The 25,109-nt window shown below is 38.9% G+C and overlaps 1 long non-coding RNA gene across 2 annotated transcripts; it reads right to left on the bottom strand.

Moving 5' to 3' along the window:
• Positions 1–554: 554 nt before the first annotated feature.
• On the bottom strand, positions 555–14,164 carry LOC137133024 (uncharacterized). Of its 2 annotated transcripts, XR_010915197.1 has the most exons (5): positions 13,984–14,164; positions 9,376–9,424; positions 8,914–9,154; positions 5,189–5,317; positions 555–3,513 (listed from the first exon to the last, which is right to left on the bottom strand). It is a non-coding gene; the product is annotated as an uncharacterized lncRNA (long non-coding RNA). The 2 variants fall into 2 exon arrangements; XR_010915196.1 differs by having other exon boundaries at positions 555–5,317; positions 13,984–14,162.
• Positions 14,165–25,109: the final 10,945 nt, after the last annotated feature.

The raw sequence follows: 25,109 nt of genomic DNA, 5'->3' as shown, positions 1-25,109 counted from the left end.
ACTAACTAGACTAAGGTGGAAACGGACAGGGTTAGTTTTTTTAAAGAGAGATGACTGGTGGAAAAGTGACGTACCACACTCTGTAGGAGTGAATTGACTCCATGAGATGGCAGCAGTGTAACACCAGGCATCAAAGAAGAAGACAGAGAGCAACGTCAAAACTCTGCGGAGTCAAACAGTGAAGCTGAACAACACTCATTATATGTGTTAGCTGTTTGTGGTGCAGGACAGAGCAGTTTTGATTAGCATTGTTTGAAACACGGTGGTGTCTGCCAGCTGAAGTCTTCACATAGCTTCATATGTGTAGATGGATTACACCAGCAATATGTGTTTCCTCTGTCCAGAGCAATTTCAGTGATGTTATTTATGCCCCATCTCCTACGGGTGGAACAATCATTTTTATCTGTGCACATAATCAGTTTTGGTTTGTTTTAAATGGATGTTTGCAAAGTAACTTATTTCAATGAGCAGCTTCAGCTTTTCCTGACTTGCTGATCGGTACCACACTAAAGTTATGTCAAATTCTTTATTTTCCAGTTGCACAGATCCAGATTTACATGTGCATAGAAGGTTTTTACAACACAGGACATAACAGAGATTATACAGAACATACAAAAACATGCTTGTATTGTGTGTTGGCAATAAAATATCTAAGATAAAATAAACTACATTTGTCATAGTGAGATGTAAAACAAGCCACAAAAAGCAGTGGCTACTTGACAGGAGGTAATTTGATGTACGCTGCACTGGGAGCTCTTCTACCACATTCACATTAAATCGCAGAGGCTTTTATCCAAATGGAAATATGAAGAACATGCAGAGGGAGTAGCAACTCTAACTCAGCAGTTACTGGGCGACCTGATCCCCCTTCTGAGCCCCACCAGTCTTCTTTCTTGTCTTCTTCTACCATTGCTTCCTCTCTGTGCGTGCCTGCCTGTGCGTGTTTCCTATTCTTGTTGTCGTTCCTCATATTTGAATCTATTTTTAATGTATTTTTAAAAGTTTGAAAGATTTCATTATTCATTTTTTGAATTGCAGCCGCACTGTCCTGATTTAGGAAGCTCCTTCTGTTGTCTTAGTTCTTGGTCGGTCTCTCTGTCTGGTGCTTCATTACTGTTAAAGACCTGTTGGATGGATTGTCATAACTGTTTAAACAGATACGCACTCAAGCTTGATTTATTCTGGGGACTCTGGGGAATCCCAGACCTCAGCGCCAACATGAGGTTGAGTAAAATGTCTCAGCAGCTTCTGTATTTTCCTTTATTTCCTTGGAAATGTGATGTATTTTTCAAAAGAGAGACATGCCAGAACATTTTAAGTACACAAATTACTACAGTTTTACTTTTTATGAAAGATAAATACAACGCATTTGGTGTAGTCTTTTGATGTGATTTTCATTGTGTTTTTTTACAGGCTTAGTTTGAATTTTTTTTACATATAATTACGAGATGTAATTAAGAGATAAGGCTGGAATTTCCATATTCCTTCCAAAAAATATAAACAGATCATAGGTTTTCATCAGATTTGGTGATGATGGTTAAACTGTTTTATCGTCTCTGATGTTTAATAGGTTCGGCTCAGAGTCCTGTGTGTTACACCAGAGAAAAAGAAAAGGTGTGGAGCAACAGATGGTTCCCCTCCTAAGATCAGAGCGTCCCGCTGGAGGAAGAACACTGCAGTGATTAATGAGAGCGCGTGCGCACACACCCACACACACACACGCATGGACACAGGGCTGACACTGCAGGTGATAAATATGTGGTTCAGTTATTATGATGCGACATTGTTTTATACATTCCCACTGGTATAGCATGCATAAATATTACACACACACATACACACACACACAGGTTTTGTCCTGTTTCTAATTCTTTTTACCTTATTCTTTCTTTGCTTCTTTTTAATTGCTACTAACCAAAGAGTCAAGTTTTCATGGGAAGAAATAAAAGAATTAGAATTATTGTACAAATAGATGGTCCCCGGTTTAAATCCCTGGATGGTGGCTTTCTTTAGAGTTTGCATGTTCCTTCATGTTGCATGATTGCATGGGTTTTCTCCTACAGTTCAAAGAAATGCATGTTTCATTAATTGGTGACTCTAAATTGCCCGTGGGTGTGAAAGCGAGCATGAATGGTTGTCTGTCTGTGTATGTCTCTCTATCTGACCCTGAGATAGACTGGGGACCTGTACAAGGCGTACCCCACCCCACGATAAGCAGTTACTGATAATGATGGATTCTCTTTCAAATTAAATTCTCAGAGTTACATTTTTCGAAGTCGTTCTCTCCATGAAATGAACATTTTAATTTCTGCAGAAACATTATTTATGAAGCACAAATTCAACAAAAAGTTAAATTAGCAGATTTTTATTTAACTCGGTTCTTTTAGAACTTTTAGATAATCTTAGTACCACAACTTGAGTAAAAGAAAAAAGCTTGTCGTGAAGTACCTTTATTGGGCAATTACATTTACTGGGACATTTACTTGAGTACTGCGTCTTATATTTTTGATAAAAGTTCCAAGAAAGAGTCTTATACCAATGTCATTTGAACCTGATCTAATCGAAGCAATATTTATGCTTTGCTTCTCTGCAGTGGCACATCTCAGAGATGAGGCTGCTGATTTAACAGAGATTTAAACATGTATTGGTTAGGGAATGTTTTAATTAAAATAAGTTATTTAAACAGGAAATGCAACCACAAGGGGGCACAAGCCAGTGTCTTCTTGTGTCTGGCCCAAATCGGGATAAACGCAGAGGGTTGTGTCAGGAAGGGCATCCGACAAAAAACACATGCCAAGTTAAACATGAGGCTGAGGTTCTCTTTGGGAGTGACAAGGAAGGACAGGATCAGGAATGAGGACATCAGAGGGACAGCTCATGTAAGATGTTTTGGAGATAAAGTCAGAGAGGACAGTTAGAGGTGGGTTGGACATGTTCAAAGGAGAGACTGTGAATATATTGGTAGAAGGATGCTGAGGTCGGAGCTGCCAGGCAGGAGGTCTAGAGGAAGACCAAAGAGGAGATTTATGGATGTAGTGAGAGAGGACATGAAGTTAGTTGGTGCGAGAGAAGAGGATGCAGAGGACAGGAGGCAGACGATTCACTGCGGCGACCTCTGAAAGATAACAGCCAAAAGGAAAAGAAAACTTTATTTACACATTAAGCACCATTTTATCATTACTGTGCATTGTTTAGGAAGTCTGCTTACATAGTGCTCAAAGTGTTTTACAGTGTGTCACATTCACACACACACTCACACACTGATAATGATGTCTACCATGCAAGGTGCTTGCCTGAGTTGGGCACTTCCTCCTGTATCTTGGAGGAACCAGGACTTGAACCACTGATCCTTTGTTCTCTCTCGCTCTCTCTACCCAAAATAACCATTTTTAGTTTCTCCAAACAAACACGGCACAGCCAGATAATTGACAAAAAGTTGAATCGTAACTATTTTGTGAAGGTTTACCCTCCTCAGCTTCTCATTAGTGACCATTTCAGTTGACTCACTTCCATCTGCAAGGGAAGACACATGGTGTTTGGATTTAGGAAAATGTCTAAGAGGTCTGGTAATCCTAATCTGTATGTTCAATTATGGTCGTCACTGTGGAGAAAATATTTGGTTCTAGTTTGGGTAGTATGTGTAAACAAATGCCATAAAACTTCCCACTGACCTCACCATCTAAAAATATCTCTACTTTTAAGTGAAAAGAGCTTGAAAGGAACCTTCAGTTCAGATTATGTCATCTTGTTGCTCACACTATGGAGGCTGTTAATCATGATCAACCTGCTTTTCCAGAGCTCCTCAGGATGACACCATCTGAACTCCTAATAGTGAAAAACTTCTCCAGGTGATGTCATCTGGAGGAGTTTTTCAGCTAGAAGCAGAGAAATATTTAAACATAGGGAAGTCAGAGGAACGTTTAAAAGCAATAATTTACACGCTCAAAACCAAAGCCATATAAAGCAACTTGAAAACTGGTGAAGTGGTCCTTTCAATAATAAACGAAGATAAACTGTTGCTGTATATATAGTGAGCATCAGTGAGGAGAACACAAAAATCAAACATGACCAAAGTGAGGGGGGCTCACATCACACACATACCATGAGACAACCGCTTGTAAAGAAGAATCGTTCATTAACACAAAGAATTATTGTTCAAAGTCTGGTGTATATTTAACATGTGATCTCTCACATGATCTCAGTTCATAATTGTCAGCAAACATCAGCAAACATTACGCTTTGCTTAAACAAAAATAATTAACTGTATAAACTGTACTACAGTGTTTCCTACGCAGTTTGCTCTTCACCGAATTGATGAAAAAATGTTTCCTCGCAAAGAGGAACACAAACTACAGTCACACTGAGACTCAAGTTTACGTTTTCAAACTTCAGAGAGGTAGGAGCGGCTGTGGGACCAGGAGGAGGTGCCCTTTGTCCTCTGACCTCCCAGCGGTGCAATAACCTTTGACCTGTGTAAGAAGGAAAATGCAGAGCTGCAGATGTGACAACAGAGCTCCATTCTGCTGTCCAACACCTAAACGCAGCACAGTGAGTGTGTGTTAGCCTCTTCATCATTAGTACAGTTAATGTTGTCAGATCTGGGACAATACAGAACAATAGAGGTGAAACACTAACAACACACACACATTCTGTTCTGTATATTTAACTATTTCATGTCCTCTCCTGTCCTGCTGCTGCTGTTATGGGACATTATTGTTGGGCAAAGTAGTGAGAAAACATGAATTTTAGCAAAAGTTATTGTCTAATTTGACAAATTCATATGCTACAAACAAAGATGAAACTAGTGAAAACTGCATCCAGACAACTACTGTGAAGTGAAGTGAAGTGAAGAGTTGTAGGCAGTAAAGTAAAGTAAAGGTCTTCCATTGTCCACAAAAATAAAATCAATAAAATCATAATAACAACAACAATTTTATTTGCAGCTGAATGGATGGATTATGGTCTGATAGGTAGCAACTGTCTTTATTTATGAGTTGTGTAAATATGGTAGCTGCCAATACCTTTACTGTAAAATGAAACTGTACATTTCAAAGTATGTTTTTGCTTTATTTTGTTGAGGAACATTGAATAAGACTGCACTGTTACCAGGCAGGAAAAACAAATATTAGAAATATAGTAAGTAAATGGGGCAGCAGTGGCTCAGATGGTAGAGTGGCTGCTTACTGACCAAAGGGTTGGAGGTTCACTTCCTGCTCTTCTCAACCATATGCTGAAGTGTCTTTTGGGCAAGACACTGAACCCCCAACAGCCGTGCAACGCCGGTCCCAAGCCCAGTAGAAATTGAAGAGGGTTGCATCTGAAGAGATATGATAAAGAATTATAAAGTAGATATTTCAGTTGCAGAATATCTGCACTGTACTTTTAGGAGAGAAGGTGTTCAGTGTAAACAGGACAAGGCAAATGAATCATATGTATTGTGCTATTAAAAGTTTTAATGCTGATTCTCAAATACACAGTATTTGACAGTACACGGTATTCTCAAATACACAGTATTTGAGAGTCCTACATGTGAATGTGTTGTGTATGTGTTGGTGTTAGTGTTGCTCAACAAAAATCCCCTCATGTTCTACTTTAGGCAGGAAGCACAAATGTAAACTTTAATTTGCTGTGGTATTGTATTTCACAATGATTCTGTTTGCTTCCTTTGTTCAACTGTCATGAATTAGTGGGAACCAGTTACATATTCAACTACAATATACAGTATGTTCAATCAGTGTTTTGATTTCTGTAGGAGGCTTTGTAATATGTGTACCTAAAACATCATAGATTAAGGTAACATTATTTGATTAAATATTTGATTGTCTCTAAGAGAAAGTCATGTCATCTTTATTATTCTCCTCTAGGTGCAGTCAGTTTATTCCAAGCACCTGGTAACACCTGATTGGCTCATTTGAGAAGCAGTGGACCGATTAGAGGCCACCACAACAAATAAGAACAGGTCGAAGCTTCTGATGTGTTTGCATTGCATCTGTTTTCTAATGGTTTTTGTTGCCACATCTCCTCCTCTGGATGTCATGTAAGTTTTCTTAAACCACAGTTTAACACCAAAACAAAATAGCTGCCTACAGTGGTGAACATTATTATATTCAGAGGGCAGAGAGTTTAAGTTACACAAAGCTAAAAGAAATGCAGTCTGATTTAAAGGTCCTGCAATAAGTCCCACTTTCATAAAAGTTATAATGTTCAGTGTTTTCTGCAGCCAAAATTATCCCTATCAGTTCATCTGTTCAGTGTCTGTCCCTACTTTGTCTCAAACACTTTCCTAAAAAAAAAAAATGAATCACAAGATAAACTTGAAAATCTTTACTTAAGTTGAAGGAATAGGTCCACACAAATTACTTTAAGTACAAAAGTACAAGTAAACTTACTTTTAATGATATGTGTAAAAGTCAATTCCAGATTTGTTGCTACATGTGCCTTATAAATAAAGTTTAGTGAAACTAACAAAAGTAACAAAAAAATTTTTTTTAGCTCGTTTTACATTTGTACTGTGAACTGCAAACATCCAATGGTGAAAAGTATTACAGACAATTTTAAGGTATTGTTTTAAAAAGCAACCTTGGTGTGGAACAAAAACAGCTGCTGCTTAAAGCCGAACAAAGAAAATCAGTTTGATTAAACGCAACTTTATAATCAAACATGACAATGTTAAGGTAATGAGGATCTTAATTGTAACACAGACCAGGCTGTTTGGTAAAACATGGACAAGCTGTCATAGCATAGTAGTGCAAATGTAGGATAAGATGGAGTAAACCTGCAGCTTTTGGAGCCAGTTTGCTGCTTCGCCAAGTTGGTAATTCATCACAAAACTGCTCCGTTTCTGTGTTTCTGTGCAGATAATGAAAGAAAATAGGAATCTGTTGTTTACCGGTGTGCGTGTGAGAGTGAGTGTCTAATCTCTAGGTAATCGGAACTTGGAGAAGCATAGCAGCTAATTTTGCCTCAATTTCATCTGTCATGTTTACTACAAGACTGTCTCTGTCTCCCTCACGCTCTCATTTTTCTGTTTTTCCATGTAGTTCTTTCGCCCCTGGACAGAACAGCTGTTTTCCTCCAAAGGCATTGTGGGTCTGTGTTGCCGTGGCGATGCCTCCAGTTACGCCAGCTGTCCAACATCACCACTGGCAACCACGATGAAAATGTTTTCATCAACATAATCTCCATGGTAAGAACTGAAACCATCATTAGCATAAATGCACAACTCGTTTGTATGATCCTCAGTGGGGAAAAGCAGGTACATGTGCTAAAGTAAGTTCAGCTTAAAGAGGCTTGAGTGCTGACTTTCCATTGCACTTTTAATCCACTGCACTTTAGAGGTGTCCACTACTCTAAACTATTTGACAGGTTTGAGGTACATGATGAGTTCATAAACTATGATGCTTTGTTAAGAATTTTGCTACAATGTTCCAAAGGTCCAAAACCCATCACAGTGAATAGGTAGCGATGCCTGAGGCTCCTAATTGGTTCTGGTTTCAGGTCAAAGCAGTGCTCTGTAATCTCAATTGTCTTTGTGTTTTCTGAAATGTTTTTGTTTTATATCCACTGTACTTACACTGACTGGCTTAAACATCAAATACCTGACATCGTGCACCCATGCACACAATATTGTCTTTATCTCACAGTCTGCTAAAAAGAGGAGAATGGAGACATGAGAACATTTCTGATTTTTTTTTGGATGTTCGTTGGTAAAGCTTCAGTTCTAGGCAAACTGGAAGGAATTTTATTAGCATGTGGCTTGTATTTTAGTAAATGTGCATGCTTGTAAGTTTTGGACCTCAATAGCCCTCATTCTGGAGCTGGATACACTATCATACATGAACGTGAACTGCTGACTTAAAAACTTTTTAAAAATGGGGTTTGAGTATTGGGGCTACTAATGTGAAGGCGGCATATGCAGCAGAACCATCAGCTCCCGAAGTGAATGTCTTGAAGGCAGTGAATGATGAGTACATGTATATTTAAATTCTACAGAACAGCTCCTCACTGCCTAAAGGAAACATTACCTTGAGTACTGGATAAAGAAAGATGAGGTTGTTCAAACTGATATTTTAACGAATGTCTGCGAAAATTAAACATGCATTACATTGCAAAATATCATGTAGCTTTATTTCTAATTGTTTCTTCTGAGTAAAACAGGTGAAAACATCTTCTTGCTTCAGTGTGCAGCTCTGTGCAGCTGTAGTTTGGCACTGAGCTGACAGGAAGTGTCCTCATTGCAGCGCTTGTCTCTGATTGGAAGTCAATGCTGCATTCTCTTTACAGGACATCCCATTCCTGCCATTCTGTCTCAATTCCTGTTTGTTTATTTTAGTCAGGAAAATAATAAACAGCCAGATGGGAAGTCTGGAAGGGGGTTACCATGGACACACACACACACACACACACACACACACACACACACACACACACACACACACACACACACACACACACACACACACACACACACACACACACACTCTAACGTTTAAAGTTACAACAAATTCCTAAACCCCAAACCTTACCTTAACTTAAACCTAATTCTAACATTAAACTTAATCCTGTAACTACGTTCCAACCCCTGATCAGCCCTTAGAAGCTGTGTGAGTCAGGGAGGACTCTCTGAAATCCCCTCATAAAGGTGGTTTTCAACCACAGACAGACATATACACTGAGTGCAGCTGTCAGCTGGTTGACAAGACATCCTTGTTGTTTGTGGCAGGAATGAATGAACAGTGGAGATGCTAGGAAAACACTTAACAAACATCACATTTAATGTTCCAGATGAACCCTCAGATCTGTGAGCTACTGTTAACCTAAAGTAATCATTTAGCTCTTTAGGAAATTGTGGTGCACACTTAAGTCAAAATGAGTAAACATAAATTCTTTAGCAAACACACACTAAAATCCTACTCATTTTCGATGGTCTTCAGTTCAAATCCACCTGCTGGCTGTGCCCTTTTCTCCAACCTGTGTAGGTTTCCTACAGTTACTCTGGTTTTCCTTCCGCAGTGCACAGATGTGGTGTGAGGTTGGTAACTCTAAATTGCCTGTTGGTGTGATGTGAGTGTGATTCTGTGTTGGCTCTGTGATGGACTGGCAACCTGTCCAGGGTGTACATTGCCTCTCACCCCACGTCCTGCCAGTGTGGGTCCTGTGGACGAATAAGATACAAACAAAACGACTAGTTAAAACAATTAATTAAAAATGTCAAGATTTCTATTTGTTCTAATATGCTGATCCAATCAGGAGGGATAAGGGTGGGGTTTTTCACATCTATGTTTTAAAGAAGGAAGGCAGAGAAACAGTTGGTGTTTGTGGAGTGAAACAGGAAAAGAGCTATAGGAGTGAAGGAGGATGTTATTTCTCACTTACACAATTCAAGGACGATACTGGACAAGCGAACTTCCTGTGATGATAGAAGCTGCAAAAGGCAGAAACAGAAGATGAGCTAACATGTGACATCAGGGAGCCAAAAAGGTCAAGAGGAAGTCGAGTGAAGTTGTCATGGTAACTACGGTTTTCACAAGCAAAACCAGCTGAGAGGAAGCTGCGTGGTGACTTTTGACCTCTTTGACTACATCTGTCAGTTTTTTTATTCAAGCCACAGACCCATTTCCTAAATATTTCTTAAAAAAACTAAAAAAAACACACAAATCTAGCATCAAATATTACTTAACACTCACACATTGCATTGCTGTCTGGTTTTAAACATAACTATAAAAGGTGAAAAAAACTACTTCACATGGTTAAAGGTTAAAACAGTGAGTCAGTATGATCAGAACTTTTTGTTTTTTTTTCCTCCTTCTCCCACGAATAATCTCAAGACCCCTCAGATTTGTCTTGTTACCCATGGGAGATTCCCACATTGAGAACCTCTGCTGAAAATAGTTAAAAGCAGCTCAACCTCCAGCAGCTACAGTCACTAAGAGCTTCTTATTTACTTTCATTTTAGTTACATAGAATTTTTAAGGCACTTTGTGCAACACTTAACTACAGCCGCAGTTATTTTGTCTTTGCCGTCGCTGTGTGGGTTTCCTCCCACAATCCAAAGACATGTGCATGTTGGGTTAAGTGGTGACTCTAATTTACCCGTAGGTGTGAGTGTGAATGGTTCTGCCTGTGTGTGGCCTTGACTGTCGAGAGTAATCCCAGCCACCCTCTTGGGTTCTACAGGATAAATGGTGTGTATATATAGTGCATTTATGGATAGTGGCAATGTTGGTAATTGTTTTTGGACAACACCAGGGGTCGACAGCACAGATGAATAAACTAATCCAGGCTGCAGACTGACTGAAAATACACATGAATAAGGTCTTTATGGGGTATTTAGAAAATGACATTAAGAAGCTATTTTTCTGCACTTTTTTGGCGAATGCTTTGCCAGCGGGGCAAAGCGGGGCCAAAGCCTAATTTTAATCACACAGGCAAATGAACAGCTAAGCAGAAAACTGAGTGGGTAAAAGAAGTCAAAAGAACACTGGCATCAAATTTGATTGCAGCCAAAAGGACCAGTGAAAGGGTTTGTGATGTGTTTGTATTGCTTGTTGTTAGGGTGTGTTGGAAGGCAAACACCAAGAGCCCCACTGGACGAGGAAGTGAAATCCAGAATCTCACAGAAAAGTGGAAAGATGTAATCATTTTTACAAAATGTGTGTGATTGCAGATTGGTTGTTCACTTGAGAAAATGTGTGAGAAACAAAGAGCTTGATGGAGAAGTTAAAATGCTGCTTCCTTTGTCATTGTGATACAGCTCGTCAGGAGCAGCATGAAATAAAAGTTAATGTCAGCTTTGCAGGAAGTTATCATGTTTCATCCATGAGTATCTGAATTGGGTTTTATGGTTTTAAACTGTTTTAATGAATTGACATTACCGTCCTGAGGCTATTTGTGTGTGTGTGTGTGTGTCCTGTGACTGTCGTGTTGCATTCAGTCACTATGTGATTATGGCATTTCTCAAAGACAAACTGCAGAAAGAGGTCAATTCCCTGTTGAACTGCCTCCACACGCCCAGTTCGTCTTCAGTCATGGGTTTGAAGTCCTGAAGGTATGAAAGTCATGTGCTGGTAGGACGCATACACAAAAACTCCATACACAAGCACTTGGACAGACTGCATTGACAAGTCAAAATGATCAAAACAAGCTGAATGTCTGGAACCATTCTTGTCTAGATTAATGAGTTAGATATTATTTTTTAACATCTTTATTCTCAGTACTTGCTTTTCAGCCATGTTTGAATTACATGAAATCCGGGAGCCCCTCGTCGTCAGTGGCACTTTTGAAAGAGCTGGATTTCTTACCTGTTTGAATTCAGTTAAATTGGAAATAGTCCCTTATGGGGGGGGGTTCAGATTGTCTCCCTGATCTTAGCTTGAGAATGTGTACTAGTGCACTATATCATTATCTGAAAGTTGTGGGCTACCTCATTTAATGGAACAATATCTAGACATAACCGTCACATTATTTTTTTAAAAGAATCCAATATCATGTTCATTATATTTTATTCTTTCTTTGTGCATATTATTTTATTCCAATTTGCAAAAAATATTTCAAAACCGACAGTTTTTGTATAGTTTTCATTGTAGCGTATGAAAACAGACATTGTGGTGATTTTGTCCAGCTCACTGTGGCATCATCTCAGACTATACTGGCCAGTTCAAGGTGACGCTATGTACCCGAAACCTGACCTGGAAAGTAGCAATGTGTGCCACCATTTATATAAACTCCAGGTGATAGTTCAGGGGACACACGGGCTGAGAGGATGGACAGAGCAGAACTGTAACAGAAAGCATGAAATCAGGGGAAAGACTCTCAACCCCTGCTGAGCCTGGTAATCAACGTTTGGAAACCAGAGACCGCACTGTGGGAGATGACACAGCTGTTAAATGTGAGCGTGTGTGGTTTGCAGTTAAAGCCTCAATAGGCTGTCACACTGCAGTCTCTGTCTTAATGCTGACATCATTATTTTCCATCACGAAACTCGCATTCACTGTGTAATGATGCTAATAGTGCACTATTTTGTCAGTACGGTAAAACTCTGTACTTTTCTGTATTAATACACTGAACAAGATGTCATATTTTAAGAACGTGGCAAAGAAAACATATTATTTTGTCTATTTTAGTTTTTCAATGGCACTAATAGTCCAGTCCCCTGACCTGAGCATTGTTGAAAGTCTGTAGGTGGAGTAGATGTCGTTTAAACATGCTCGAAATGCCTAAGAACTTAAAGTGACATGCAAGAAAGAGGGTGCAAGTCCTAAATCAAGAGTAGAAGGATTCTTGGCTAGTTGGCTATAAACTGTGTTGGAGAGTATCTCGTTCTATGTACTTTCCAAAATAATTCTAATCAGCTACAGTGTCATTTCCAATCAAAATGCTTGGGATTACAAAGAGGTATTGAGAATATATTAATTTTACTAAAAAGCTTTTGGATCATGTGTTAAGGAAAGTTCAGAAGGTAAATGTCTGAAGGGTCTGACTTCAGAATCAATGCACTCATTCTCAGTCACTGCCTGCTATTTATCAGCCCATTACGTAATGTAATCTTAATGTTTATGTCCCTGTCTTTAATGGTTTGAGTTGTGCATTTGATAAAACAAATCAGCACAACATTTCTTCCACCTAACTTGAAAATGGCCTCCATCTGTCTGAATCCATGCTGACATGCTCACACACACCCAGGAGCTTCATTAGGGATGATATTAGTGTGAATACGTTATCGCGGTTTCCTTCCCCCCTCAAAACACACCCACCACAGGAGGTTACAGATATGAAGCCAACAGCTGGATCCAACACACACACACACACACACGTTTTCCTGTCTGGCAGGAGACCAGAGTAGAACAAGGTCTTGTACAGTCGTTTGAGCCCGAGTGTGTGTAGTTGCCAGAGATAAGGAGGTCAGGGCCACAGGAAGATAAGATTCAGGTTGAAGCCCCATAACTACATTCACACCCACACATGCTTGTCTTTCTGTAGATGCAGACACTCACTGACATTTTGCTCTTCCTGGCCGCACACCAACAAACGTAACTACAACGAAATACCTAACCTTAACCTTTACCCGATAATCTTTAACCCCCTGACCAAGTTATGAAACCTGACAACAATGTTCTCACAACGATGGCATTAAGCTACTGTAAACTGTGTGTGTGTGTGTGTGTACACTGTTTTAGCCAATCACATCACCCCTCAGTCTCTGCCTCATTATCAGTTTCCCTCCAGGAGAAATTGTAACTGCAGCTCATTAACATAATTAATTGATGCTCATTAGCTTAATGAAGCAGCAGGTTAACAGATAGAAAAGAGTCCTCGGTGTTCATTTAAGACTCGGCACAGCAGATCAGCTCATTTAAACTGAAGTTAATTATTTGACAGACAAAACAATTAAACAACAAGGCAACAAAACCTGACAACATGCCACTTATAAAGTGAGGTTTCTGTTCAAGCTGTAGACAGTTTCATTGAACTAATCTGACCTTAGCCTAAGAATAGTCAGGGTAATGTTTTGTAAGTGGCAGTTGCTGCTCCTTCCTTTGTCTCCAGTGGAAACAACAATGAGACAGAGGCTGGCTTCTGTCCCTGTGAAAACGCACGTCTATCCGTTACTGTTGCCTAACGTAAAAAATGATTCATGTTTTCAATTTGCTAATGCTGCACACAAGGTGATAACCACAGAAATGACAATAAAGGGGGAAAAAATGCATGAGCTAGATTTACTGCTTCCCAAGTTACCAGAAATGACCCAAAACCTACAACTGAAACATCACTTGTAATTTGTGTTGAACGAAACAGCAAATGGTAACATGATGACTGTTTATGTAATAATTATATTTATAACAAAACTGGCCTTTCAATCGTGGAATTACTAAAAAGTGTGTGGACTGTCAGCTTTAATTTATTTAAGTCAAAAATGTTAGGGTTCAAAAGTATTGGCACAAATGTAATCATAAATGCAACGTCCATTTTATGACTCCCACTCACCAACTGCCTGAAGTCACAGACACTGCCAGATGCTGGGTTCCTTCCTGGTAATGCCCTGCCTGATCTCTTACTGCAGCTGTGTGGAGTTCCTGCTTGTTTTTGGGGAAGTTTTGCCTTTAGCAAGTGAAATGTTACTCAGTTGGATTTAGGTCAAGTGATTGACTTGGCCATTGCAAAATATTCCACTTCTTTTTCTAACAAAAGTCTTGGCTTGTTTTCACAGTATGTTTCCGTGTCATTGTTAAGCACACGGCTGAATATGAGCAGACATTGTTTCTGTTTTCTGGCCCTTCTGGTTAATTTCAACATACCTTATGTTCTTGGTCTCTGTCTGTTCTTTTGGCAGTGAAAGCTCTTTGAACTTCATATACTCAACTATTCTTTACAATGACTCCTTCTGTTGAACAGAACACCCTCCAAGGGTCATTCAGACTGTACTGATTGACCCTCGGATAGAAAAATAGGCCAGCAACGGGAAGTCTACTTCCTAGGGAGCACAATAGCTGTTGTTCTAGACAGGATGTGACATCATCAACAAGGATTTGGGACCGGAAAGAGCTAATGTGAATGAAACATGTCAGTCCATCTTCAGGTCTATGGAACTGCTGAAGCTAGAGATCGATTAAGTGTAGGACCTTATTTACACTTTGTTCATTGCTTTGCGTCAGCTGAAACATGTTATCACTTTAGTAATCCAAAAAAAATATCCTGTTTACACGCTTGCTTTTACTGTGTGGATCAGAGGAAGGTTTATTAAAATGTTTTTACAGTAGTGAATGGGTCACAGTGGGGTCAAATGGGCAATGTAAAACACTGTAAATTCGTGTGAGATCATATGTAAAAAGTATGAATAATCCATTAACAAAAAACATTTATATTCAAAATGCTTTCCATTTACCATGTCCTCAAACAGAAATCGAACAAAATTCCCAATTGTGTTTTCCTTCAGGGAGCACAATCTTCTAATATATTATCACCACTGATAATAAAGTTTATCAGTGAATTGACTTTGAGAAGCGTTCCGCGCATTCCTTACATTTACGATGGTCATTAATTAAGGCTCTGACAGAAAAAAAAAAAAAACTCAGATAGATAGACAAGACTAAACACCATCATTCATGGCATAAAACTTTCAGATTATTTTAACCCAAAACATTATTTTCCCTAAAATATTTTTTTTTTCACCAAATCTAAAATGTAACAATATTGTTATCATATGTCATTTTGGATTCTAAATACAAACATTTTGTCATTTTCTCTTTTAATTTGGCTTATGTCACCAATCCTCACAGAATCATGGAAACACATTTTTACCTGTCCTGTCTGAATAAAACGAAAACTTTTAATCAATTTTTAACAAATACATGAAGTTGTCTCTTGGTCACTTTGTGCAAGATGGACAGTTCACTTTCCAGAAGTTTAAGGCCATTTTTTGAGTTAAACACACCATAGTTGGGGGAGGCAATATGACAAAATTATTATAATTTTAAAAACTGCTGAGGATTCTGACTCTGTGTGTTTGTGTGTGTGTGTGCGTGTCTGTGTGTCCAAAGGCATCTTTTCAGTAACAGCTTGTGTTGCCTGTGGGACAACACACTCTGAGTGTAACTGCTGCAGGCCTGTAGGTCATTAATGGTTCAACATATGGCTACAAAAAGATACACGCACACACACATACAATAAACAACTCTTCTGTCTTGTCATTAATTACTGTTGAATCGAAAAAAAAAACGGACCCATGATGTGACCTCTGACCCACTTCACTGGAATGAGTTTATTTATGTTGAATTTAACAGTTGAGACTCAATACATTCATGTAAGAAAAATATAAATTATTAAAGTTATATTTTGAGTTGGATTTGCTCTTTTGGTGTGGAAGATGAAACATCTCCTTGACTGGTGAGACGAGACATTTTCCCAGATATTGAATGAAAAAGTAAGGGTTTCCCCTTACTTTTTCATTCTGTCTATTTTTGGACTTTATTTTCCATGTTTCCTGTAATATCCAGTCCCGTCTCTTTCTTAGACAGACATGCTTTGTTGGTGCATACAGTCTGCATAGTCATGCATTTTTTGTGTGTGCACATGAGCTGCATGCTCCGAATTGCCACAAGAACCTAGACCCCCCAGGGACAGAGGCAAAAGACAGAATTTACATCATTGGCTATCATGGCTTTTGTGCAGACAATGTATTTTTTTTAAAGAAAAATCTCAACAATTTTGTAAATAAAATTAGAAGACAAACACCACTGAAAAAGAGGGAATGCCTACACAAGCAAATATGAACAACAACTTTATTTTATGTTGCTGTCAAGAACACAAAGGCATACAAATTACAGCCCCAATTTCAGTTAGGTTATTACAATCTATATTAACGCTCATATCAATTTGCCCATTAAAGAAAAAAAACAACGATAATGTCCTAAAGACATGATTATAGTCCCTTAAGACCATAAGTACAGTATGTGATATGCAATTATTTTCTGTCCGAAATCATTTCAATATCAACATTATGTTCAATATCCTGCTCATATTTGTCTTTTCTGTGTGTATTTTTTAGGATTTCTAGGTAGAAAAATCTAGGTGAGAAACCATTTATAACCCCAGACATATATTTATATATGCATTTCATACATTATATTTATACACTAGTAAACTGTTATTTGTGTAGCAGTGTATCTGTTGTTGGGATAATCTATTGTGCAAGTTTTTTTTATTAATGAAAGAATGAATTACTGCATTTATTAAGGGGCAGTGAGGTTGTCAGGAGGTATTTCGGCTTGATTAGCAATTTTTGCAGCTTATTATTTTAATTTCATGATGATGAATGTGAAGTGCTGTGCAGAGCTCTGTGGAGCGTAGCAGACAGTAGACGGGCACAGCAGAGCAGAGCTGGTTAAATATTAATGTAGCTCTTGTATCAGCCCCAGATCACATTGCATACAACTCAAAATATAAATAGTACTACAATTTGATGCTTCAGTATTGACATATTTATGACTTGTCAAATTTCTTCACATTTATTGAAAATGTAATCCAGTTGCAGCAACACTTCCTACAAAACATTTTTGTTGTTGTGAATTAGTTTTATACAGTACAAATGCAATTTCTGGGAGACAGCGTTGCACCAGCAGGCATTCTACAGTAGTGGTAAGAAACTGTTTACTGAAGTGCAGTTTTCCAGTACTGTGCTTCAGTAAATTAATTTCACAATACTTCTGCTGCATTTCAGAAAGAAATATACTTTTACTCAGCTACATTTAAGCCACAGCTCTGGAAAAGTAGGTTTGGAAAACCAAACCTCCAAAGTTTAAGCACAAGATGACATAACCTTAACTGAATGTTCCTCCAAGGGATGTCATATGGAGGTATTTTTCAGACAGAAGATTAGAGATATTAAAATATAGGGAAGTCCGAGAACTGTATATTTACAGCCTAAACTAAAGCCACGGGAGCAAGTTGAAAATTGGTGAAATTGCCCTTTAGGCAGTATTGCACTAAGTAGCTCAAAATGGCTTCACCTTTACCAGCTACTATATTAAAGTGATCTCAACACACTGAGCCAATCATTGCAGTGAAAAAATATAAAATATTGTAGAAAGGGACCATCTGCATAATGAGTAGTTTTACATTTGGTACTTCAATAATGGAAAGTGTCAAGAATTTGATGCTAATACTTAAGTACTTTTGCATAAGTGAAACGGTGAATGTGTGATTTTTCTTGTAACGTTGTAATTGTACATTTAATAATTTGGCAGATGCTTTTTTTCCAAAGCAAGCGAGGTACAAAGCAGCAAAAATAATCTATCTAGGCAAGAAGACATAAAAGCACAGTGCTGTGAGAAGAAAAGCACAATGGGACAGAAAGGAAAAGACTATGGGTTATGTTTGTTTTTATTTGGTTATTTGCACAGTAAGTTGCAGAAGAGTTTTATCTTCTATAAATGTTTGAATTGTGAGTGAAGCTGTCCCAGTAAAGTAATGTGTCCCATCAATTGTGGGACCACTGAGCCGAAGAACTTTGAGAACTTTCGTCTTTAAAGTTGTGTGGACTGGCCAGAACGTCCTCAAAACAATGGTATTGAAACTAAATTTGTCTCATCGAGGAAATGAAGACGTGTGCTCACACACTTTTTGAGGCCTGATGGAACCAATTAGTAGACGATATCATGGCCTGGAGACGTCACAAGCTGTTCAGAAACCCCAACCTTCCCCTCCTCCCCTAGGGGGTCTCTGAGTGTGTGTGTGTGTCACTGCTCATACATCACTGCTGAAATATTTACAGTCTTCTGTGCTTTACAGTTTATATTAATGACCTACATTCATTTGTGTGTGTGTGTGTGTGAGATGTATTGGCTAACTGTCAGTGACCTCAGCTGTATGTCCATATTAGGCTGGAAACACATGGTGACACATGTTTAGAATCATTTTCTCCTTGTGTGTTTGTTTAAAACCATAACAAGGAGAACAATGAAGATGCTGTGACGGAGCTATTTCAGGACTCCTGGTTAAGGAAGTCCTAATTATTTTTATCACAGACAATGTTACGTGACTGATCAGTGGTGGATTCAGACTGTCTGAGTTGCAGGATTGAAAAAAAAATTAAAGTAGACCTGATGTTGGAGAGAACCCAATTTGATGGATGGATGGAAAACAAATTTTTGACTGCTTTACAATTACACCATCAGCCAGTTAGTCACCAGACAAATCAAATGCTGGAGAGTATGTTTATTTTATTTATGACACTTCCCTGAAACACCCAAACAACTATCCGCTAATCAAAAAGGTTTTGTAGGTGATGGTTCTTTTCAAGATGTTTGAGAATTTAAAGGAGCTCAGGGGAGGAGTAAAGCAAAATGGAAATTCTGTTACATGTGCTGCTCAAAGTGGGTGAGAACAGAAGATGGGTCAAGTGGTTGTAAGTGAATCTGGTTAACTTTATTATTTGGAGAATTCTACTGTATGTTTATAGGAACTGATACTCAGCATATGGTTTAAAGAAAAAGTGAATTGTTAGCTCATCTCCACAGTTCTCTAAATTTTATAACTTTACATACAGTATGTTCTAAAAGGGCCACTTGAGTAAATTATTTAATCTTGTTTACAAGAGTCTTTAGATATAAAGCATTTCATCAGGTTGGACTTTTAGGATATTTCCGATGTATTATGACTTTCATTGATGTCTAAAAGCTGAGATCTGCACAGGCTACCTGGGCTCAGAGAAAAGGCAGCGATGGTGTTTAGTCAAACTACTCTCTGATTTAGATTCATTTAACTGGTCCACTAACACCAGTGATTAAAAAATGTTGACATTTTGGGAAACATGCTCGTTAGATTAAAATATACCGCTCTAAAGACCAGATGGGCAATAATGTCTTCAAACCTCAGGAGGACGGCAAAGAACGCCTTTTTAGAAATGTTGGATTGGTTCTTTTATGTGAATTCATTTTCAGTGGTATTTCTGAAGCCAATTAGTTTCAACAAATAAGATCTGCACAAAACGTGATGTAAATTAATAATAGTTTCTTGAAAGATTTGACCTTTGAGAAATGGTTTGCTGACAGTTATGTGACATGACTCATTAGTTAAACTACATTAACTTATTGTCTGTTTGTGACCAAAGCAGCCATGGTGCCATTATGACATGGGTCTCTGATGGTGACACAGTGTTGAAAGCTTTAATTCGGAGGATGCTCCCATCAGATGTGGTCAGTATTCATTTACTGTGCGTGTGTGTGTACAGAGGAATAAACAGTCATTTCCTTCCTTCCCTTTTTCAGTAATGTCAGCAGCCCTGCCCTCTTCACTGCCCATCTCCTTCTGAAGTCAAACAGCCTCCTCCTCCACACCCCACTCTGAGATCAAAGCCCTGTATCTGGATCTGATCAACTGATCTGAACCCAGCAGGGGTCACCTGTCTACTGGCATACCACACACACAGACACACACACCCACACCCACACACACGCACGCACAGTCATAAAGCTCAAAGTTCTACAAATGATACCCTATACTGCCAACGTGAAAGAAGTTTGTTTGAAATCTTCACAGAGACTTTGTTGAAGCACCTTTAACGCCAATTAAAGCCTCAATTCTTTTTGAGTATGATGCTACAACGCACACCTATTTTTGGACAGTTTCTCCCAGTCTTCTTTGCAGTACCTCTCAAGCTCCATTAGGTTGGATGTTGAGCGTCAGTGTAGAGCCATTTTCAGATGTCTCCAGAGATGTTCCATCAGTTTCAATTCTGGGCTCTGGCTTTGCCACTTGAGGACATTTACAGAATGTCCCATAGTCACTCCTTTGTTTTCTTGGCTGTGTGATTAGGGTCGTTGTCCTGTTGAAAGATGAAATATCGCTCCAGTCTGAGGACCAGAGTGCTCTGGAACAGGTTTTCATCAAGGATGTCTCTGTACATTGCTGCATTCATCTTTTTCTCAATCCTGAGTAGTCTCCCAATTCCTGCCGCTACTAAAACATCTCTACCACAATGCTTTAATGTAGGGATGGCAGACCAGAGAATTTTGTTTCTCATGGTCTGAGAGTCCTTTAGGCGGGCTGTCAGCAGCTTCCCCAGATCTGTGCAACGAAACAATGCTTTCTCAAAGGTCTACTGACAATTCCTTGGACTTCATGGCTTTGTTTGTGCTCTGACATGCACTGTGGGACCATATATAGACAGGTGCATGCTTTTCCAAATCGCATCCAAATAACTGAATTTCCCACAGGTGGACTCCAATCAAGTGTAAGTAGCATCTCAAGGATGAACACAGACGAAAAAGAATGAAAAGTCAGAAAGCTGCGTTTTGTCTTTCATTCATTTTTGAATATATTCTGTCATTGTGACACTTTATGCTTTCAAAATAATAATGGACTTCTTAATGTACATTTCTTATGTTTCTGCATGTAAACTTTGTAAACTTTCTATTCTAAAAGATAAGCTCAATATTTTAAATAAACTGGGAAATATTTAATGGCACAACTAAAAACAACAAAACCCAAAAAACTAAAGTAACTACAATATATCAATAAACTTAAGCTTGTCAACTAAGCTAAATTCCACTGTAGCCACTTAGGAACCAACAGTTAAAATATTTTGGATAGTCATTTGTATAGTCTCTAACAGTGCGATCAAGAACAGCTGTTTAAACCTCACATTTATTTTAAGCAAACATGGTCTCTGAGATATTCTGGGATCACTTGTGTTCTGTTTGTCATTCTTTTAATTTCTGTTTCAGTATCACATCACACGTGTTGCGGACATGCTGTGTGTTTGGTTATTCACAACTGTTAACCTTTGTGGGTGTGCTAACAAGGTTTTCTTCATCACTGTTTCACAGCTTCATTCACCATCTGTAAAAATTATCAGTATATCACAAGGCTCACCGTGGAAAGAATGGGTAACACTTTACTGTCCCTGATGTGTCAAACAAATTCACACATCAAATGTGCTGCCTCACTTCTTGCGTGAAAAGTTGCACTTGAACAACAACAACATGCATGTACCCTATAGTTCAGTTGATTAAGTGCAAGTACCTATAGGTGGTTTCACACCAGACTTCTTTAATCTGGACTTTTGTAACTTTCAGCTTGGTCCAAATCAGACCAATGCTCCCACATTGCAAATGCTCCCACATTTTCACAGATGAGACAATTATTGTCACACAACTCATACAGCAACATGACAACACTCGATAAGTGTCCGGAATGTCAATTAACTGCTCACTATTGAGGTATCTACTTGTTGCTCATTATATAGGGAGCATGGAATGAGTGAGTAGGGGGTCATTTCTGACACAGCCGTGGTCTTGTGCTGGACCGAACTAGTGTGCAAACCATGTAAAGGGCATTAAGGCAAGCACTCTTCACCTCCTAAAGAATAGAGGAAGAAAAATAACAGGAAGAGAATAAAAACATGCTGCAGAAGCACTTGGGGAGCTAAAGAAACAAGATGCTTAATTTAAATGCTATTTAAGAAAGACTCAAAGAAATGATTAAGAATGTTGAAAGAATGTTATTTTAGATTACAAGATGAAGAATAATTTCTATAACTTTCTATAGCCAATGTGACAATTACACCAAGCTCATACCAAGATTGGCCAACTGTACAAAGCTGAGAAAGAACTTCTCTTTCTATCTCTGGGAAACAACGTACGTGAAAGTCTCATTAACTGCAACGCATCATTTTGGACTTTGCTTGTGTTGTGATTCCAAACTCAACATTGTGAGTGTCCTGGGGAGTGTCCTTGACAGTTTTGGTATGTAAATGTTGTAGAGCACATGTGCTGAGTTAAATTAAGTTAATCTTGTATTTTGTACATGAATACTTGCGGTATATTAGTATGAGTGTGTGGTTGAAAGGAGGCCATGAAGAAAGCAGCAGGGTTGAATTTCCCTCTGACCAATGTGTCGATGACCAACAAGGAAGCACTTGCTACTGTGACTTGGCAGGATGTTTTAAATCTTGCTTAAAAGCCTTACTGTATGGCTTTTCAGAACCGCTGAAAACATACAGGATTTGATTTCTAATAGTTTTGAGAGATAACAAACCAGCTCTTGTTTGCTGTTGTCCTTGAATGGATGTATACGTAAAGTTGGATGTAGTTGCTCCTCGTAAATTTTACCATTGTCATCTGTGCTATTTGCAGCTGTTTGTTCTCATTGGTTGACTAAAACTGTTTACTCGATTTATATGTGTGAAAGTACTCTTAGGACTGTGAGAAAGAAGGAAACGAAAGAACGGTATCAGAGGTGTCAGCTATCAACAAATACAAACTCAGTCAAATACAAACTCAGTGTCATCATGAATGGATGACGGGTAACACACCTGTTGCTTTCTATATAACTAAAACAACAGATGGCTTATACTGTTTGTTCAGCTTCCATAAGCAGACAATATAATATTTTCTTGACTCCCTACAGCAGTTTATCTGCTTCACACTTCCTGTCCTCGTGTTTAACTACTGTCTGCTGCGACCTCTGACCTCCTAATTAACAGCCAACTGGACATTCAGAGTGACCTCACAAGAATCATTACCGGGTTATCAGTGCTATTGGGAACTTTGACTTTAAAGAATCTCACCTGGTCAAGGTGGGCCCGCGTCACACTTGAATTTGTTGCATTCAGCATTTACTCAGTATGTTTAATTGTCTTAGTGGCTGTGTTTGAGTGCAGATATTTTGCTAATTAAATAGTATTTGTCTGGTCTAAATGTAGATTCTAGTGCATGTGTAAAAGGCAATTAAGTGAGTAATGTATTTTGTCCAAGTGCAAAGGTAGTTGGGCAGAGGCTATACTTCTACCTATTTACATCTACCAGTTCTTGGCTCTAAAATAAAGTTTCTAAAAGACCTGGAAATTAAAACGGCACGAAATTGAGCAAGACCTACATTAAAAGCAAGAGAGTTTGTGGTGGAGATGCGACACAGTAGAACACTGTAGTGGGCAAGCTAGATTTCAGTGACAAGGGATGCACTGCGACCAGGCAATCAAGGGATTGCTGTCCTGGAGGCGGTTCTGGGGTTCCCCCATTAGGGCAAACTGTGGTGTGGTATAAGTCTTTAAAACTCCAAACAATCTGAAGATCTGGGGTAAAGAGGAAGCAGTGTGAAAGCTACTCTTATTTTACCCTGAATCAAATTTTAACTAAATGTCCTAAAGCATTGGAAGATGGCTGATGAAGATGGAAACAAAACAAGTTCCTTATAGAAACTGAAATATGGACAGAGCTCCAGAGGGTCAAAGCTAAAAACAAAACCACAATAAAGTCAAAATCTGAGGTTGTCAATTTCCTGGGGAAGGAGATTGGGCTTTTAGATCAAGTACAAATGCCACGTACCTGTCCTCTATGTGGCCCTAACGAGAAGAGGTGTCAGCTCATGGTTTTGCTATTCAATGCACAATAACCATCTCACTAGTCAAACTCCCATTGCCTTGGGAAGACGCTTCGTTATTGCTTATCAAATAGAGAAAGCCAAGTTTTGGTTTTAACTGATAAGGCACAAAGGATGGCATGAAGCCTTAGGGCAGAGACACACAAAGCCTGCGATCGGTCATCAGGAGAGCCGCCACTAGTTGCACCGCTGAATGTTTTGCCCAGTGTTGAATTGGTGTCAGGACCTTCTGACTGGCTGTTCAGCTTATTGAATCAGTGCTTGAGAAGAGACAGCTTAACAAAGCCGGTGCAACTTGCACTGTTGTTGTGACTTCTTTTCAGACACATCCTTAATTAGAAGTATATTAGAAACCATGTGTGGTGAGCCAGCGTGGTGTGAAAATGGTAAGCTAACTCTTCTTTGTTTGCAGTCCTAGGTCAGGCTTCTGCTTTTCTTCCATTCACACAAGCGTAGACAACTCACGTAAAAGAAACCACTGAAGGTAAAGCCAGGGCAGCAGAGATCAGCTCAAGATGTATAACCTGCTCAAGGTGAAGGCTAAGTTGGCTGTCATACAAAGGGATTCCCAAATAGTGCAGATGGTCTGACCAACCATGTCATCAAGATATACCGTGAAAAGAGGCTGCAGCAGTACTATCTTCAGTAGCCTTTGCAGTTTCTTCCTAAATCCCCCCAAATATTTTCTGCTTATCTCTCAGGGCAGGAAACTTGACTCCGTTTCACATATTTTTGTTTGTTTGTTTTTCTTTTACAACATAAAGACACTCAGAGTGTGTAGGAGGGTGGGAACAGTAGCTGGTCAGATTCCAACATAATAACTCCATGGCCATTAACAGGAAATGCCAACAAACACACACAGTAAGTGTGTATGTGTGTGAATGTAGTGCATTGGTCCTATCCCATATTTACCGTGAGAGTCTGTCCGCTCTACAACTGTTTTTCGGCCTAAAACTATTTTTACCAGAATGGTTCAAATTAGACTGATGGCTGATGTGGTCATTATGTAATTGTAACTAGAGACAATATAGTGCTTTCTTTGCCGAATGAGAAGGATCTAAGGAACGTTTGGCGTATTTACTTTATTATTGCTGGTTTAAGAGTGTTTAAAAGAAAGGTTCTTGCTCTTTATTTGTCACTGTTTTTTTTTTTTTTTTGTTTTTTTTTAATTATGGCTGGTTGAAGGCCTGGAATGAATCACAGAGTGGTTTGACTTTTCCAGGACAAATATT

The sequence above is a fragment of the Channa argus genome, chromosome 9 (genome assembly GCF_033026475.1).
Source record: "Channa argus isolate prfri chromosome 9, Channa argus male v1.0, whole genome shotgun sequence".
Classification (NCBI taxonomy): Eukaryota; Metazoa; Chordata; class Actinopteri; order Anabantiformes; family Channidae; genus Channa; species Channa argus.
Note: the sequence above shows the minus strand (reverse complement) of the source record. Positions and strands in the feature narration are given on the sequence as shown.